Genomic DNA, 17,805 nt, shown 5'->3' on the forward strand with positions numbered 1-17,805 from the left:
AGGAAAAAAAAAAATTATACTTACTACAAATCACTAAAATTAAAATATAAGACATAGCTTTTCTGTAGCTGTTATTCATTACACTCTCATGCTGTAATGGCTCACTGCTTGAGCAATCTCACAGGAATGGTGTGACAACTGCTTTGGATATTAATCCCTAATTTCTTTTGCAGAGTCTCCATGTATAAAGGGAGCTTAGACATAACTTTTTATTCATAGTATTTGTCTGTGTACATATATAGATATATGAAGTGGCTTTAATTTTAAAAAATCTTATCAAAAAGTTGATTACAGTGTCCTAGTCCAGTAAAAACAAAAGAAACATTTCCAAAGAAGCAAAAGCTAAGAATGGAGAGATTTCTTAAAGTTCCCAGTGGAATAAATTAATGTGGCAGCTGTCATGGTCTGGGCTTGGTTAGTCAAGTTGGATATCGAAGCAGCCAAGTTATAAAACCAGAGGACCAGCAGGAGGGTGAGCAGTAGTCAGCTGTTGGGAGCTGCAGGCACATGGAAAAAGTGATGCTTGGGGCAAGCTGCAGGTGCCCATGGTGGCAAGAGCCCGTGCTTGGGCACTGGGTGCAGCTCTGTGAGTTGATGCAGAACTGGGTATGTGTGCAATAGCTAATAAATAATGGCTTTCTCATAAATTACGTATACCCAGCTTCTCTCCATTCAAGGTAAAAACCCAACGAAAGTTACCCAGGAGAAGGTTAAATCTGAATTGGTGTTTCAGTCCTAACAATAAAAACACAGCATTGGATCTGTATTACCAGTGACTCAACTAGGAGAGCAACACTGACTGGGATCTGCTGAAAGAGATACAGAAGCAGGAAATACAGCTGTAATGAGAGACTTTAATTACTCTCTGACAGACTAGACAAATGTCATATCCGGATGTGAAGCAGAGAATTTTTAGATAAACATCAATGGCTCCAGGAAGAAATAGAGAGACAGCTGATTAGGGAGCCTGCAGTAGGAAATGCAACACTGGGCTGGGTTGTGAATAATGCACAGGTTTGTTCCAAAGTGTTCCAGGCAAAGGGCATCTCTCTAGCACTGCCATTGGGAACCAGCATTTGGAAATACATAAAATAATAATAAAAAAGGCCAACAGTCAACTAAATGGGAATGAACACAAACATCAGCGGGTTTTGAAATTACCTGATAGGGACTCTCACTGCCTTCTCCACTGAGAAGTCCTCTACTGGGTGAAGCTGGACTTGTGAGCACACAGAGAGACTTAGCTAGTGTCCAGGTCAGCAAAGGTCTTATCATGGGCTTTGCTGAAGGAGGGTCAGGACCATGATCAGTGTGTCCTGTGCTTCAGGGAGTGTATGGACTGTGTGACTCCTTGATTCTGGAAAATATTGGCTCTGATAGAGTGCAGGAGAAAGCGTTTAACCCAACAAGAAACTTGTCAGATAAGAGCAAAGGGAAAAACCTGATCATCCTCTATGTTCAATGAAGGCTTGTTGTCTACAGAAAAAAACCCCAAAAACTGGAGAGAGTAATCTCTAAAAGCAAAGTTTCAAAAGGTCAGGTGTGATTGTTCTCAGGCAGATTTTCATCTTACAATTCTGCGTTACAAAAGAGAGCCAATGTTTCATTTCAGCTCTAAGGCAAGGCCTCTGGCTTTCTCTCTTTCAGTCCTTTCCAGCCCCTGTTGGGCAGCCAGCACACTGAGCAGCACCAGGCATTGCCCTGCTGAACTCAGCTGGCTGCACTGCTGCTAATGAGCTGCATTCTGCAGCCATCCCACATCACTCTGCCCCTGCCTTCCCCAGGCTGATGCTGCTGCTTCTCCATACAGAGCTGATCTCCCCTTAATGAGAAGTTTCTGGTGTGGCAGTCCCCTCCCAACAACCAGGGACAGCAGAAGGCAGAGATAAGAAGAAAGGACAAAATACCAAAAGGTGTCTGAAGAGGTTTTGAAGAAGCACCTCAATGTCAGTTTGCTGTATTAATCCAAATATTTGTGAATGCTGTTCTAACCTAGTATGGGCTTAGGCATTCATTATTTGTTTTTCTGGATGAGTCTTACTGACTACAGTTTAATTTTATATAATGTCTTTCAGGTCTCTAAATGGTTTCTAGTAATAAATAACAGGGGAAAAGCAAAAAAAAATATAAGCATACAGAAGAAGGAATTTGGGTGGGTGAGTAGGCAGGCAAATGGAAGATAAATTTTTCATCTGAAATTTGAAAATTGAGTTGATGAGGCAGAGATACAGAGAAATGCTTTCTGCAGTGTATTTGTATTACAGGAAGATATATAAAAAGATACATAAAAAGAGCTTTTGCAATGTGACAGCTATCATGCTTTCCAGGCAGTCAGCTGTCTCACTGTGTTCACATGGGAATCTGTATGCCTTGGAAGCTGAAAAAAAGATCTATGTGAAGTTGCATAAAGTTTTGCAATGTAATCTGTTCTATATCATCTCTGTTTGCTTTTCTTATACTTATGTTTCAAAATGACATCCATCATAACGAACCACAGATATTTCTACTTAGATTTTAATTTTCTCTTGATTAAATAATTCCATTTTGTTGGTTGACCACAAGCTGTTGTGCCACATAGCCAAGTAGAAATTTTGTAGAGAAATTGTGTCTGAATTGATGCTAAGGATCTGTAGTAATAACCAGATATTCAGTGCCATACTTTGGCAAAGATTATATGCTAATATTATCCATTTCCAATCACTTCATGCACAGCCACTCATTTATTCAGGAACTACTTGACAATTTTAAGCTCCTTTATACAGTGTGTTTTACATCTGGGTAGCTGTGGTTGAATCCTCTATTCAGTTGTTGGAAAATGAGGCCAAGCCTTTCCTCAGATTTATGCTCACTCCTTATTATTTGAAAGCCTATCAAGTACTGTTAAAAATACTCTGTCTTTAAAGCTGCAGTTCTGAGCATAGTATATTGAGCAAGTTTCAGTTTTTTCACTGTGTAAGAAACCTGAAATATTTCTGAACTCTGATACAAAGTCAGTAAAATGGGGGAAAGGCATGGTGCCAGGCAGGATCTGCATGTGTGCTCTTCTTGATCACAAACTGGTAGAAAGCCCATCACTTCACGGCAGGGCAGTGGTACAACTGCTTTTCTCTCCATTACACCATGACAACCTGGTTGCCAAACAGGTGGCAGGTAAGGCAAGCAGCAATACCTCATGTGGAGGAAGGGAATTGGAGACAGGCACTGTGCTTTGAATTTAGAAGATCTTGGTGTAGAACATGCACGTGAGCCTGCCAAAGGAGCTGGCGCAGATATCTCGCATGCAGGAAGTGAGACCATGCAGACTTGCATTCAGATTTGTTTTGAGTATTTCAGGATTTATCTGATTTTCACTATTTCACTCCTAAGAGTCTTGAAATATTTTACACTGTCAGCTCCCCATTAATACCTTTCTATTAAGTCTTTAACTTACTGATGGAGATTATCTTCTACATTCAGAAGTGGAGCTGCAGCTCACCCCAGACATGCAGGAGCACCTTTAATCCTTCTTCTTGGTATTGATGTGCTGACTTCACATTCTGTGCAAGTTACCAACAGGATATTTACTCAGGTCCTGGGCTGGTTTTGCAATTTGTGCTGAGCTCTGTACTGTAGCAACATTACTATTTCTGTACCTGACCTTGCAAGTTTCCATCTATTGTAGATATAATTACTTCCCTAATTATATTATTTTTTTCAGTTTACAGTCTTTCATGATCCTTCTCCTTATTTTTTTCTTTCCTAGATTTCAAGGCAGTTTGCAAAGGGTATCTGGTGTTGTCACTTCCACTTTATCTGTTAGGAAACTGAGGCCAGGAGCAAATGCCTGTAGTCATCTGGCAAGCCACTGGCTGAACCAGAAATAGCACTCAGAAATCTTGCTTGCAGTCCCAATCCTGATCTTCTGGTCCATGTTGCCTCCCACATAGATGAAGAGCTACACTTCCACAAAAATGAAAGGCTAAATAGTCCACAACAGCTCTGAAGTTGTGTCCCAAATGTTCACCTACCAATAAAATAAATTAATGACATGCCCAGGCTGTGTGTAATATGTGTACTTCACAAATTTATTCTCTATTTCAGTATACCAAAAAGGAAGGCAAGAAATAAAAAAATAAACAAATCTTTATTGCAGAGATGCTTAATAAAATCTGGAGTGTGAACACTATGTTTCATATGTAACTGATCACAAAATTCTGTAAATAGAATCTGTATTACAGAAGAAAATACAACATTCTGTCACAGAATGAAAAACACATATCCTGAAAAAATGTGTGTGCCTCCAAAATGGCATACCTGAGATACTATTGCTATCAATGTTCACTTGTAATTCAAGAAAATAAAACTGTGTATTTGAAAAAAATAAGCAAATCTGTCTTACAGGATTTTAGTTCAAGGTTCATTGTTTTTCCTACTGCATCTCACACAGCTCAAAGCATTGTAGGGAGTTGCTTTTTTCAATATTATTTTTGGTACTTCTGATTTAAAAAAAAAAAATCACAGAACCTTGAACACAGCTTCTATTTCACATAAATTGTAAAATAGTATTTACTTGTCATCCAAACACAGCACTTGCATTAAAAGGTATCAACATTTTAAATCAGTATTATTCACTTGTTTTTTTTCAAAAACATTTCTGTTGACATTTAATGATTTTAAGTAAAAAACAAATATTCTGAAATTTGTAAATTTTTTAAAATTCGATATATGATACCAGCCAGGATAAGGCAGCATGTTATCCAGCTTTGGAGTAACAGCTTCAGAGGAATCAACTCCCGACACACAGGATCATTCCCCATGCAGAGCTTGTTTACACCTGATCTTGTGGGGCAAGAGACGAACAAAGTATTTCCTTCCCTTGAGGGGATATATATCTCCTGCCCAAGAACTTTCCCTGAGCAGTACACATGTAAGTGCACCGAGAAACAGTTCCCATGATGAGCTATTATGATGGATCAAAAGAAACTGCAGAGACAGTACAATGGCAATTGAAGGTTTTTCAGTGGTGCCTCATTTATTTGCACTTCATAACAGAAACTCAAAACATGAAGTGACTCACAAAAATGCAGTGAAGTGTCTAAAATATGCACTGACGTTTTAAGAATATGCCCACAGAATATTAAATAAAGGCCCAAGTTCATGTTGCTGCTGAGTAGAACCAACTTCTGTTCTGCATTAGAAGCCATGAATGTCTTGAAGGGGTTTGGGCCTGAAGCACAGACCAGTGAAACGATGATTCCTGCAGAGAGATACAGACCTTTTAAAACATGCCAAAAGTTCAGCTTTGAGCAATGGTGTCTAATTTTTAATAGGATGGTTTAATTTCTAATAGCAACCTTTCTTATCTCTTAGAAACCACATGCAGCAGTGCAGACAGGAATGCTGATGGTGGATGAGTACTGAAACTTCAAATTCCTCCTTTGCTAAAGGTGAGATCTTGATCTTTAATCCCACCTTTCTTTCCTGCTGTGATTGTTCCTTGCCAGTTTCATTGTTGCTCATCTAAAATTGTAGCAGGAGGTCTGTATTGGTGTTTGACTGCCCTTGGTCCCTCCCCTCTCTCCATTAGACAATCATCCCTCAGAGCACCTTCAGCTGCCATTTCTCCATGGCTGGATTTGCTCCTGTGGTTGAAGTGAACCTCCACTTCTCATGCTGTTTATACATTTTTCTGGACTCACTTATATCATTGTAAATTCATGTAAGTCTAGAAATATTGTTTCCCACTTGAGCATGACTATTTATAGTAGTAACTACAGAATTTTTTGACAGGAATTTGCTGAAAGCAATTAGTGCTCTCCAAAGCCATCACTTGCCACAGCTCAGCAGTTCAGCAGTTGGAATGGGACAGGGATCACTCCCAGTAGGCAGTTTGTAAGACATTCACTAGCACAGACCCTGTGCTGGTATGTAGCCAATGAGTCTAATATGTATGTTGATAACAGAATTGTCCCTCAGGCAATTGTTTCCAGTTATACCATCTGATTTTTTTTTTTTTAACTAATTTAATTTCTTTTTTCTCATATTGCACATCTTGATATTTATTTATTTCTATACAGCCTGTGTCATTTACAAGCAACTATGACTACAAACAGAAATTAGCAACTTCAGAAGTAAACAGCTTTCAGATCTTATATTCCATTCCCCATCATGTTTGCTTGCATCCTTTTTCTTCTTCCATTTCTCACATTTATTGCTGTTTCATTTCATTCTTTCCCTGCTTTCCATGATTCGGTGTATTAGTTATTTTTTTATATCTCTTGCATCAGTCTTTTTTGTCTCTCTTGTCTGTACTGTCTGCCCTAGCATGACCTTTCATCCCACACTGTGGCTTTTTGGCCTGGATTCCTGCTAGGAGTATCTTTCATGATAAAGACTCATTCTTCTCCCTGCTCTGAGATAATTAAGATTTTGTTTGCCTTCCTCCCCTCCCTGTAACTGCCTTTCATCAACTTGATTACAGAGTTTCCATTTCCTTTGGACGATTTCCCTTTGCTGTTTTATTAATTTCTTTTATTTTAGCTGAAGTACTGCAGTAATATAAACTCCTGCTTTATTTAAGTTACTTCTCATAGCTATTCTTTCTTCCCTTTCTTCTCCTGTTATTCCACAGTTGCTGTGAACTGGGTCTGCAGATGCTTGGATCTGGGCATTACGATCTGGGCCCTGGATCAGCTGGAATGGTGACACCCACTTGACTCTTCTGCTGCTGCCTCTGCCAGCTGTGGCTGGTACCTCATTTTACCACTCAAAAGCTGTCTGGTAACTGAGCTGCCCTGCTCAGTTTCAGTTTCAGAAAAGACTGGATGCTTCTCTATGGTTTCAAATCTGTAAGGATTTTCATATAGATAAAGAGTTTAGAGAGGCCAGAAAGGACTATTGGATGATTTGTGCAAATCTGATCTGTGCTTAAGGCTTGTAGACCTTCCAGAAATGCCACTAAAGAGTGAAGATAACATATTCTGGACTCCATAGTACAGACCAATACACTTCTCATTTACCCTGTATTGAGCCCAATGCTAATAATGTTTGGCTACACTATAGAGAGACATCTGATATGGTTTCAAAAGACATAAAAAAAGAAATCATGTCTCCTCCAGTATACCCTAAGCCTTGTGATGCTTTTACCTGCTAGATGAGACTGCTATTATTTATTTAATTAGGGTTTTTTTTTAATATATACATGTATACAGATGACAAGTCTTTCTGTCATGATATCAAAACATAAATGCTTTTTCAGTTGCCTGTCCAGTATAAATGATTCATTCATTATTTCCAGTCACTAACTTCCAGAATGGATATCATCTGGGATGTTCTTTTAATAAATAAGGGAAAAAATTAATTGTGTTAGTGGATGCACAAAATCTTTTCAGTTTCTAAAGATGAGTAGAATTTTGTAGTAATGATAAAAATTATGTGTAGTGAAAAAAATACACTTTTGAAAACAAGTATGCTGTGTATTTGCAAGGATCACAAGTCAAAAGGAAAAGAATACATTGTAAAGAATTTTCCAGGAATTCAGCTGATGCTCCAAAAATTTTTTTAGGTGTTGTCTATATATTTCAGTATATATTGAAATAAATATCTAAAACTGAATATGAATATAGCTACATTTGAAATGTATGTCAGACCTGAGAGACAAAAAGTAGTAACTTGCAATCACTTGATGCATGCACACATGATTTTAGGCTAACCCAACACGTAGTTCAGAATGTGTTCTTTATAACTCTTGGGAATGGAAAGTGCTACTTAGAGAACTAAAATTAAATCCATCTTAAAATATATTCTTTAACTAACACCTATAGCACTCTGGACACTCCAGAAATTCATAATTAAAACTGAGATCATTGAAAATACAGTTTTATCTGATCAGAATCAGTGAAGATAAAAGGCCCTAGAAGTCTCAAACTAGTCCAAAATTAGGAGGCCAAAATTAGGGGCTACATCCCCATCTGAAAAAAATTTCCACCATCTAACTTACTAATGCATTATGTAGATTAGCTTCTATTGTCATTTACTGTTGTGAATAAAAAAAGCATTCAGTAGATATAAAGAGGCTATGTTTAATAATAGCAATGAAGCAAGACATCAATTAATTCTTTACTCATATACAACCACTCAGCTAATTCTCCAAAAACAAAGACTTTAGTGTGAGTTCACAGTACCACACTTGTGAAGTGTGAATTTCACAACCATGATCTTGCAATAGAAATTAAAAATAGTAAAGGGGTTAGTTTTATTTAAAGGCAATGGCTATTTTGATAACGCTACAGGAACTTGGTCTTTTACAACAATTAATATATTTATTTTTAGTCTTTATGCATATTAGGCAGAACCTACTGTTTTCTTCTGTGTAGCTGTATTTTTACCAGCTTAGTCAAATAGGTTCAATGACATCATCAATAGAGGCTACAGAAGTGCAGCTTGCCAGCAGTACACAGCTGAAACTATATAGGGATATAAGAAAAATCTTTTTGAAGAAAGCTAAGTTAAATCAAAACCTTAATTATGTTTTCAGATCAATCCTATTGCCAAGATGAACAATGCAATTTATTATATAAATGTGAAATTCTTTTAAATTGAGTTTAAATTTAGAAATATATGTTTCACAAAGCATTATTACGATTAATATTTAAATTATTTTTAGATTGCAATAGTGTTTACTTTTAAGTAGCTTAAAACACTATAGATTAAAATAGCCTTATTACAGATGTATTATAGAACTTTTAAGATCAGCCTGCAAAGATCTTTAACTCATTTCACTAACATGCTTTGAGTAATCCAATGTGAGTGGTTTGTCAAAAATCAAGGATGCCTTGTCGGTCCTGTAGGGAATGTTTTCTTGTTCTTATGGCTCGTATGGTCAGTATCACATCTACAGCAGCTTTTGAGTACCTAAATGAAATGACTATGAACCAAATTTAGTTTAACTAATTAGGTTGGGCCCATAACAGAAGTCCAGAGTGTGGCTCAAGATGAGGCCTCTGAAACCAGAGCCAGATTCTTTAACAGCTCAGGCCATGTTACGCTCTTCTAGCTGATATTAATAATTTAGTAACTATTTATAAATTATATAGAAGTGTCCTCTTACTGCAGAGAGTAATCTTTATGGATATCATTTTTTTGAAATACACATTGAGCATTTAGCAAGAAGACAAAGTATACAAATAATAAAGCATCTGTTGTTGGGCAACAGGTTATAAGGGACAGAATGCCTGTACCTGGTGGGAGCAGCAGGGAATGAATTTCGCTGCAATCCTGCAACAGAGCAACCAGTGAAAGAGACTGCACTATGCTCCAGTGCTGGCAGCCAGGGGCATCCCTGATCTGGGCACTTTCTGCACACAGATGCTCCCAAGTGGAACTGGGACCAAAGGTGTTTCCTGGTGACCTGGTGCTGCATGTCACACCTATGACATAAGCAGCTATGATTTCACATGAGGATTTTTCTTTGAATACTTTACTATAAGTAGCACATTTTTAAAGAAGATTTTAATTTCAAAAGGGTTGTAAGCCAAGCCAACCATGTGCCCTGGCAGCAAATAATATCCTTTGGGAGTGCATCAGCAGGACTGCAGACAAGAAGCTGAGGGGAGCCATCCTTTTTTATTCGTCACTTGTGCCACTCATCCAGAGTGCTTCTCCCTAGTACAAAAGGGACACTGTTTCCCTAGAGCATATCCAGTGAAGGACTACCAGGATGATGAAGGGCTGGAGCAGATGAAGTACAACGAGATGCTGAGAGAGCTGGGTCTTTTCAACCTTGGCAAGAGAAGGGTAAAGGCGAGCTCACTGCAGTCTTCTGTTGCTTAATGGTAGGGTGAAAAGGAGATAAAGAGAAATTCTTCTCAAAGATTGAACAGTGGTAAGATAAAAGGTAAAACATACAAGTTGCAACATGTGAAATTCTTTGTTGATCAAACAAGTGAGTTTTGAACATCTGTCATATAGTGTCTGAGCCAGATGTATTACAAACATGCAGCCACTGAAGAATCCTGTAGAGTTTTTCTTCCACTAGTTATAAGATACAGCTCCACACAGACCCAAGGTCTCCATGTTTATATATCTGTGTATATATATATATATATATATACCAACATTTTCACGATAGAGACAAGACTCTTCCAGAAACGTTCTGAGCTGGAAAAAAAATTGCTTGCAAGCTCTCAGTGTTCCATACAGAGCTTGGAGTCACAGAATCATAGAATCATTAGCACTGGAAAAGACCTCTGAGATTATTGAGTCCAACCATTAACATAGCACTGCCAGGTCCACACTAAACCATGTCCATAAGAACCACAGTCATACAACAGAGGGCAAGTTTCTTGCAAGGGTCATAAATAGTCCACAGTTTATCAAAAGCTATGAAATTACACATATTCACAAAAGACATCCTTCAGTAGAAATCAATCAAGAAAAATCAATGAGAGATTTTTCAGTCAGAGTTGTGTCAATTGTTTTTTAGTTCCACTCATTGAAAGGTAGACAAGTGGCCATACAGGTGGCACAAATTCCAGCAGTAAGGCCAAGGTAGAGCCCCATGTTTTCCTGTGTAGTAACACATCACAGAGCTCACTCTGAAGACTGAGAAAGATTTAGATCAGTTTTCAGTTATGCCCTTAGCCCCTGACTGTTTTGGATGTTGGCTTGATCCCTTCTAAAGTCAAGAGCCCAGGAGTTATAGGACAGCACTGAGAGGCCATCCAGTGGTGGACAGGTCTCTCAGACATAGTGTTGCAGCTCCTTTTGTAAGAATTTCCTAAATTATGGCATGGCACTTAATATGGGATTTGCAAAAGACACATCGGGAAGAAAAATTGCGCTGCATGTCCAGCAGAATCTCAGTTACCTCATTTAGAGGACGGAAGGGGAGAGTGGGAGCTAAAAAAGTTTCTTTCCAGTCCTGCTATTTAATCTTAAAGCTATTTTTCCTGTAATATGCTTTCTGTTAAATATATAAACTGGAAAAAGATATAGCTAAGAGTTGAATGTAGAGATAAATGTACCACTAGCTCAATCTGTCCTAAAAGGAAATTGCATATTTTTCCTGGTTCTCCACAGAATTGGAAGTCTGTCTATAAGTAACTAAGCAGATTCATAAAGAACATACCAGAATTTGAAGCTCAAAAAATACTCACATGCTGAAATGTCTAAAAAAAATTTAAATATACAGAAACCAAGTTCTGTAAAAATGAAACCAATTGCAGTAAATGAAGAGTGGCTTTTTCTAGATGTTTCACTAGATTTACCATGCCCTTAAAAAGAGGTCTTTTTTTCACCTTCAGTTTGGCGTGGGAGTAACGCAAACTGTCAACATGATTTCCAAAACCAGCTTCTTCAGGTTTGTAATGGGGTAAATATGCGACATCTCTAGGGAAACAATGCTAGGATTATGCTGCTGCTCCACAAAATTACTCAGCTGTCTGGCGTTATTATAGACGTCTGCAAAAGAGTACAGCTGGTCTTGCTGAAGGGAATTCAGACTATTACAAGTCTCCTTTCATAGAACGAACATCACTTAAGTGAAGAAGTGCACCCAAGTCAAAAAATGAGCTCTGTCTCTTCCCTGCTGTAATCCCACAGTACAGTGAGTGAAACACTGATTATTATGACCTGATGTGGACATAAGAAAGATCCATAAAAGAGTACCAGTAGCAGGCTCAGGACCAATATTCAGCACCCAGGCAGAACCACAGTCTTGTTAATATGTGGGCAAGACTTTACTGAAGCTGATTTGATTGATTTGATTGTTACAATTTTTTCCTGTTCAAAACTAAGGGGAGTGGGAACCAGTGGATGGATGCCAGTATGTTGAAAATGTAAAACTAACACTTGTGAAATTGGAAAATTGCATTGCTCTTTAGTAAAAAGCAGCCTAGTAGTGGTATAGCAGAGTGTGGCAAAATCCAAAACAGTTGTATGAGGTATAGACTGCCTCAGGAAGCTAATTTAGTCTTAATGTGAGCCATAGACATCTGTCAAACCAGTAACATTGGAAACAGATGCGAGCTCTAAAAAATCCACTGTAGGATGAACAGCTGGCTTACATGACATTACTCCAAACACAAAAAATGAAAAGAAAAAGGTAACCAGATAAATGAAATGGATAGATTAGGAACAAGGAAAATTCTTGCTTCCTGACAGCTGAGGAAAGCATAGGCTTGAGGCAAAGATAAAGTGGAAAATAAAATTCAATGGGAAGTAAGGCTTTTCATTAACACCAAGAGTATTTCTCCTCCAGCAGAAATATTAAGGCAAACCTCACTCACATAAGTGTACAGTTTTTAAGATGTTTTTTAAAATGGATACTCTGGTGAGATTCAGAATAGGTTCGTAAAACCTGCATTAAACAAAACCCATACAATATCCTGAAGCTTTTTTCATATAGTCAAGTGAAAAAACCAGACAAAATATTGAATAGAATAGAGTGGCTCAGGAACCAAATCCAAGAAGTGTATTAAAAATCTGTTATCTGAAGCTCCTTGTCTCTAATTTACTAAATTTCCATTCCGTGCTGATTATGGTTACATCCATACATTTATATGAGTTGAGATTTTCCTATCTTAAAGTCTTTTAGAGAAAATAGAATATCTGTCTCTATGTTTTGAATGGACCATGAAATTTCTTTGATTTCTTCTACATTTTACTTCTAAATAGTTATGAACAAGACATACAAACAAGCCAAACACAAGAACATACTATTCAATTAAAAAAAAGTTCAGTTTTACTAGTTTCAAAAGGTAGGGCTGGAAAACAAAGCCTATGTAACACCATGAATTCAGGGGACATGAAAGTTGTGTGGTATATCCTCATTTGTTTTCATCCTGGCATTGTGCTAAACCTTCTTTCTTGCACACATTCTTAGTTTATTTACTTTGAAGCTGCCTGCTAGTCTTTCAGTCACTGGTTTATGTGCATAAAACCTTGCCTGTTTATTCCAGTTGTTTGAGCTAATAATAGGTATGGCTTTGCCCCTTTGCAAAATGTCTCTGGCATTTCATAACTTTTTAAGTGTTTTATCTCTACTTGTAATAACCTTCTTTTAAGATAGGGTTCCACGTGTAATAGTTATATTCATCAGCAGGAATTCATGTTGGCAATTTTGGGAGCCACTATAGTACTACTGTACAGTAATAATTCTGTAGGGTTGCAAAAGAATGTAATATTAAAGCAAGAAGTCCTTGCTTCTACCACTGACTGCTCCTGAAAGATTTTACAATTGCATATTTACATGGACATCTGCACAGGGGCATCATCCTGTACCATTGCTACCTTGAGCTCCTAAAAACCCAGGGGGTTTTGGCAGAAAAACTGTCAGTTGTTTTCTACAATGCAGTTTATAAATGTTAGCTTAAATAAAAGCAAATCTTTTTTCCACAGACCTAAAATCTTTAAACTGGGGTCTGCCTGTATTTTAAGAACATTCTTTTGGGTCTGTAACTTTAAATTTTTTGAAGAAAAACAAAAAACTTATATGGTGTACCACAGAGAATACTCTCTGTTAAAACTAAATTAAGATTGAAAGAATGTTTTTGTAATTAATAGGTTAAAGAATATGACAGATATGTTGTAACTTCGTGAAAGGTAGCATTAGAAAACCCCAAATCTCAGAAGTAAAATTACTCTTAAGTGTACAGTTGTTACTTACTCTGATGTGGATTAACATCATCATGGGGAAAATATTTCTAAACTCCATTATTTCATTAAATTAATTTAATCTGTTTCATAGCTACCTACAACAGATGTAAATAATTGATTAAAGATATTATATGCTGTCATTACATAGAATATTTATGGAACTCAGACACTTTATCAAGCATTGATATAATTTCTTCCTTGTATAAATTTTGGTTTTAGATTTAGAAATATATTGATTAATAACTTTTAAGAGATTTCAGACCATAGAAAGTGGGTGGTGTCCAGTGCCAGAACCAGAGGCCATGGGCACTAACTGAAACATGAGAGCTGTTGTTAAGTGTTAAGTTGATGTTAAGGTTCCTCTTAACATCAGGAAACACTTTTTACTGTGAAGGGTGACTGAGAGCTGGCACAGACTACCCAGAGAAGTTGTGGAGTCTCTACCCTTCAAAAGCCATCTGAACATGGTCCTGGGCAACTGGTCCTAGGCGGCCCTAACTGAGCAGGAGGATTGGACAAGATGCATTCCAGAGGTTCTTTCCCAACCTCAGCCAGTCAGCAAATCTGTGAAATTCCACACAAAATAACAATTCCTTGATTGCAGTAAAAAAACCCCAAACAAACAAAAAACCCAACCAACTGATTTTTATAATTCAGTTCAATTCTGGTCATTGTAACTCAGAAATAATAATCACTGAAATTAAAAATAAAGGAAAAGTAATGACAGTAATGGAGAAATTCTGGATGCAAGGGTCAAAATTATTCTACTATTTAAACCAGAGTGAAAGCATACATGAAGAAAGTGGTAAAGGGTTTGTTACTTATATTTTGGTATACCAGAGGAACTGAGTTCTCTGGCACCTATTTATATGATGTAGAGGACATTGTTCCCTGAAGTATAAATTCAGGCTCAGGACATCTTCTGTAACTGTTGTAGCCTTAAGTCAACTAAATAACAGCACAACAACAAGCCCAGGTGAGCTGTGTGGATGCTTCTTTCCTTCAGACTGCTTTGGTATCTTGAACTATTCTGCCATTTATGTAAGTTTTGTCTTACAATCTTTAAAATAATTGTATCTAATTGTTTGATCTAAAGTGGTGTTAGCGACATTGGGTTGTTCTGACTGCGTGCCCTTGCAGTGTTTATTTAGGACACAACACAGCAAGAAATAAGGATAAACCCGAATTTTAGCTCTATGAACTGTAAGATGGCATCTTTCCAAAACCTCTGTGCTCTTCCTGTGGTTACACAACAGCTGGTATACCTGAATTGCCCATATGACCTGACTGCTGATTAATTTCAATCTTCGTTACAGTCTAAAGATATGCAGAGTACCCAAATACTCTGCTGAGAGTCAAATGCCATCTTAACATTCAGTCACTTGATTTTGTTTCTTTAACCAAATATGCAGAACTTGTTTTATGTATGGGATAATCCATGGAGGAGTAAAAACAATAGCATTTCATCTTCAGAGTGAAGGTGGACCTGGGCTTGACTAAGCCCTGGATGAAAGAGTATGTGGGAATTCTCCATGAAATCATTGTAAGAATACTTAAGAAGATCCTAAACTGTGAAAATCATAGGGGTAGAATAAGTTTGATATACAACAAAACATGCAGTATCTGAAGTAAATTGGCAGAAAAACACCAGTGGAGAAGGTACCACTATCCACTAGAAAATTTTATGTCCTTCAAATATTTAGAAGTAGAAAAAACAATTAAATCAATTTTCTCAAAATCATTCCACTGCCTTTACAAACAAGCAACCTTTAAAGAGAGATCCTGAAAAAAAAATTAAAGATGTATAAAATAAATAAGAATATGATCCTTGTATATCACCAATCACCTAGGTGATGTAAATTTATTTTTAAATCAGAATAAATAAAATTTAATTTACAAACTCACTGTATGGTTGATCGCCTATTCTCTGTATACATCTTACTGATATGATAATTTCACTTTCAAGTTAACAAATAAAAGAGAATTTCCTGAGAATCTACAGAATGGAAAGCTGTCTTGAGATACAAGCATTTGAAATGGTTGGATAAATGTTTAAATTTTTTAATTTAAAGTGTACCTGTATGTTCTGACCTTTAATTGACTGATGCTTAAACACTGAATTAAAAACATAAAGGGCAAAATTCTCTCAGCTCAGTACAGTGGATGCTGAAAAGAATGATTGGGATTTTTATTTCCACATACCAGAATACAACTCAGCATCACTGACAAGATCCTCACCTGTCCTCAAAAAGAAAAATGGTGCTTTTTAACTAAAAACATATATGTAGAATAATAGCGTAAATATTGGTAAATCTGACTCATCATTTCCTTCCAAAGTTTGTTTTTTATACTTGTTTTATAATCTGCTTTATGTAATCAGCTTTAAACCCTCCAGATTGAGTTCATCTACACTTCTTCCAGTGCTCTGTAGGGAGTTGTGGCCAGCAGCTCATTAATGTGAAAAGGGCAGGTAGCCCTGGGTGCCAAACCCACTTTCCTCTCCTGTTTGGATTGAAGGAGCCATGCTTCCTCTCCTTCCTCTGGCTTAGCAAAGCTTTTTTCTTTTGATGTGAGGCTTTGCATGAGGAGGCTCAAGCAACTTTACCCTGCCTGATTCACCTTCTGGTTATGGCACTTTATCAAAAGTGGAAAATATGGATCCAAATTCCTGAAGCTTAGAGGTTATAAAATCTAAACTTCCTACTAGTGCATGTTGCCGCAGCCTCCAGAGCACAGTAATTATAGACAAGGAGTATGAAGAGTGAGATGAGCCCGTTTGCTAGTCCTTCCCATGAGACTCGTATGCTAGTCACATTTGCAGAACTGCAGTTTTGCTCTGACTCCCAGGCCTTATTTACCAGATTAACAGAGCCAGACAAAATCTTCACAAGGGCTCTGGAGATGAAAATGGGGGCCAAAATGTAGCAGGGGAAGCAGGGGGATGGAAAGGGCACATAAGACCCCTACCAGGAGAGTGCCCACCTCGCACCCAGCAAATACACAGCCGCCAGCTATGTGCCCAGTGAGAACTGGGGAGGGACGGAAAGGGAGGAAAGCAAGCTCAGCACCCTCCTCCCTCCCACTCCATTAATATCAGGATATTTTTGTGCCCACAGCTGTGTTGCTATATTGCACTTTCTTATGTTGAGCCTAGGGAGAGGCACATCTCCTGGGACATGGGAAATTTGTCATGTACAATTAGCAGAAACATCAAAACCTAAAGTGTCCCGATTTGGAAAATGACAAATATTAACCTACTTGTTTTTGGAAAAGACAAGTGAATAAAATGTCACACATATAATTTTTGGTAAAATTCTTTAGACTAGACCTTAGTTCTGAACCTTACTCCTTTATACAAATCTATCTTTGGAGTTAAAGATGATTCTTGTGAGTCTGTTGCACCTCAGGATATTTTGTGATTCTATGACATCTCCCAAATGCTACCTTTATGTCTTCCTTATTATTTTCCACTTACTCAGACAGTCCATAATGTGTTTTAAATAGTATATGCATCATTAAGTATAAAAAGAACAATTGTGAAAAAACACATTAGTATATCCAGATCCTGTTTTACAGTACCATGAAGTGTACACCATTGCAAGTTGTGAGTTCTCAGTCTGTTGTCCTAAATATGATATATTACAACATATTGGTTACAAACCGCAACCCAGTAATTCAAGAATACAGTCTTTTAGGGAGAGAAGTAAATTGATAATTATTGTATGTATAATTTGATATTTAAATTCTCAACACATATGAAGGTATAAGCACAGGTTATAAACTTGTTAATGTAAGGAGCACTCAGGGGTATCCTTAGTACTCATACTAGTGTTATTAGAGTTCTAAATTAAGGACCTAGGTGATTCTTTTCTTTAAAAAAGTACTTGTGTGCAGCTGTCACCAGACTCCCTTCATAAATACATCTCTTGGATTATTTATAGCCTTCTAGCTTTTTAATTCTGCCATAGATATAATAGTAATTTTTGTATAGTTATCAAGACTGTAGGTCTCAGGAAAATGAATAATCTTGGAGAAAAGTCCCCACAAACCTTAAACATTCAACCACTGACTAGATTTGATATGTGCAGAAAAAAGGTAGAAAATAAAGTGGAATGATAATTATGCCACATGGAAATGAACATGAATACAAGTGTACAGATTATGATGATG

The 17,805-nt window shown here is 37.3% G+C and overlaps 1 long non-coding RNA gene across 1 annotated transcript; it reads right to left on the minus strand.

Annotated features, from left to right (window-relative positions):
* Positions 1-4,732: 4,732 nt before the first annotated feature.
* LOC138104661 (uncharacterized) lies at positions 4,733-5,420 on the minus strand. The gene is made up of 2 exons (XR_011148201.1): positions 5,334-5,420; positions 4,733-5,236 (listed from the first exon to the last, which is right to left on the minus strand). It is a non-coding gene; the product is annotated as an uncharacterized lncRNA (long non-coding RNA).
* Positions 5,421-17,805: the final 12,385 nt, after the last annotated feature.

This window comes from Aphelocoma coerulescens, chromosome 1A (assembly GCF_041296385.1).
Source record: "Aphelocoma coerulescens isolate FSJ_1873_10779 chromosome 1A, UR_Acoe_1.0, whole genome shotgun sequence".
Taxonomy (NCBI): domain Eukaryota; kingdom Metazoa; phylum Chordata; class Aves; order Passeriformes; family Corvidae; genus Aphelocoma; species Aphelocoma coerulescens.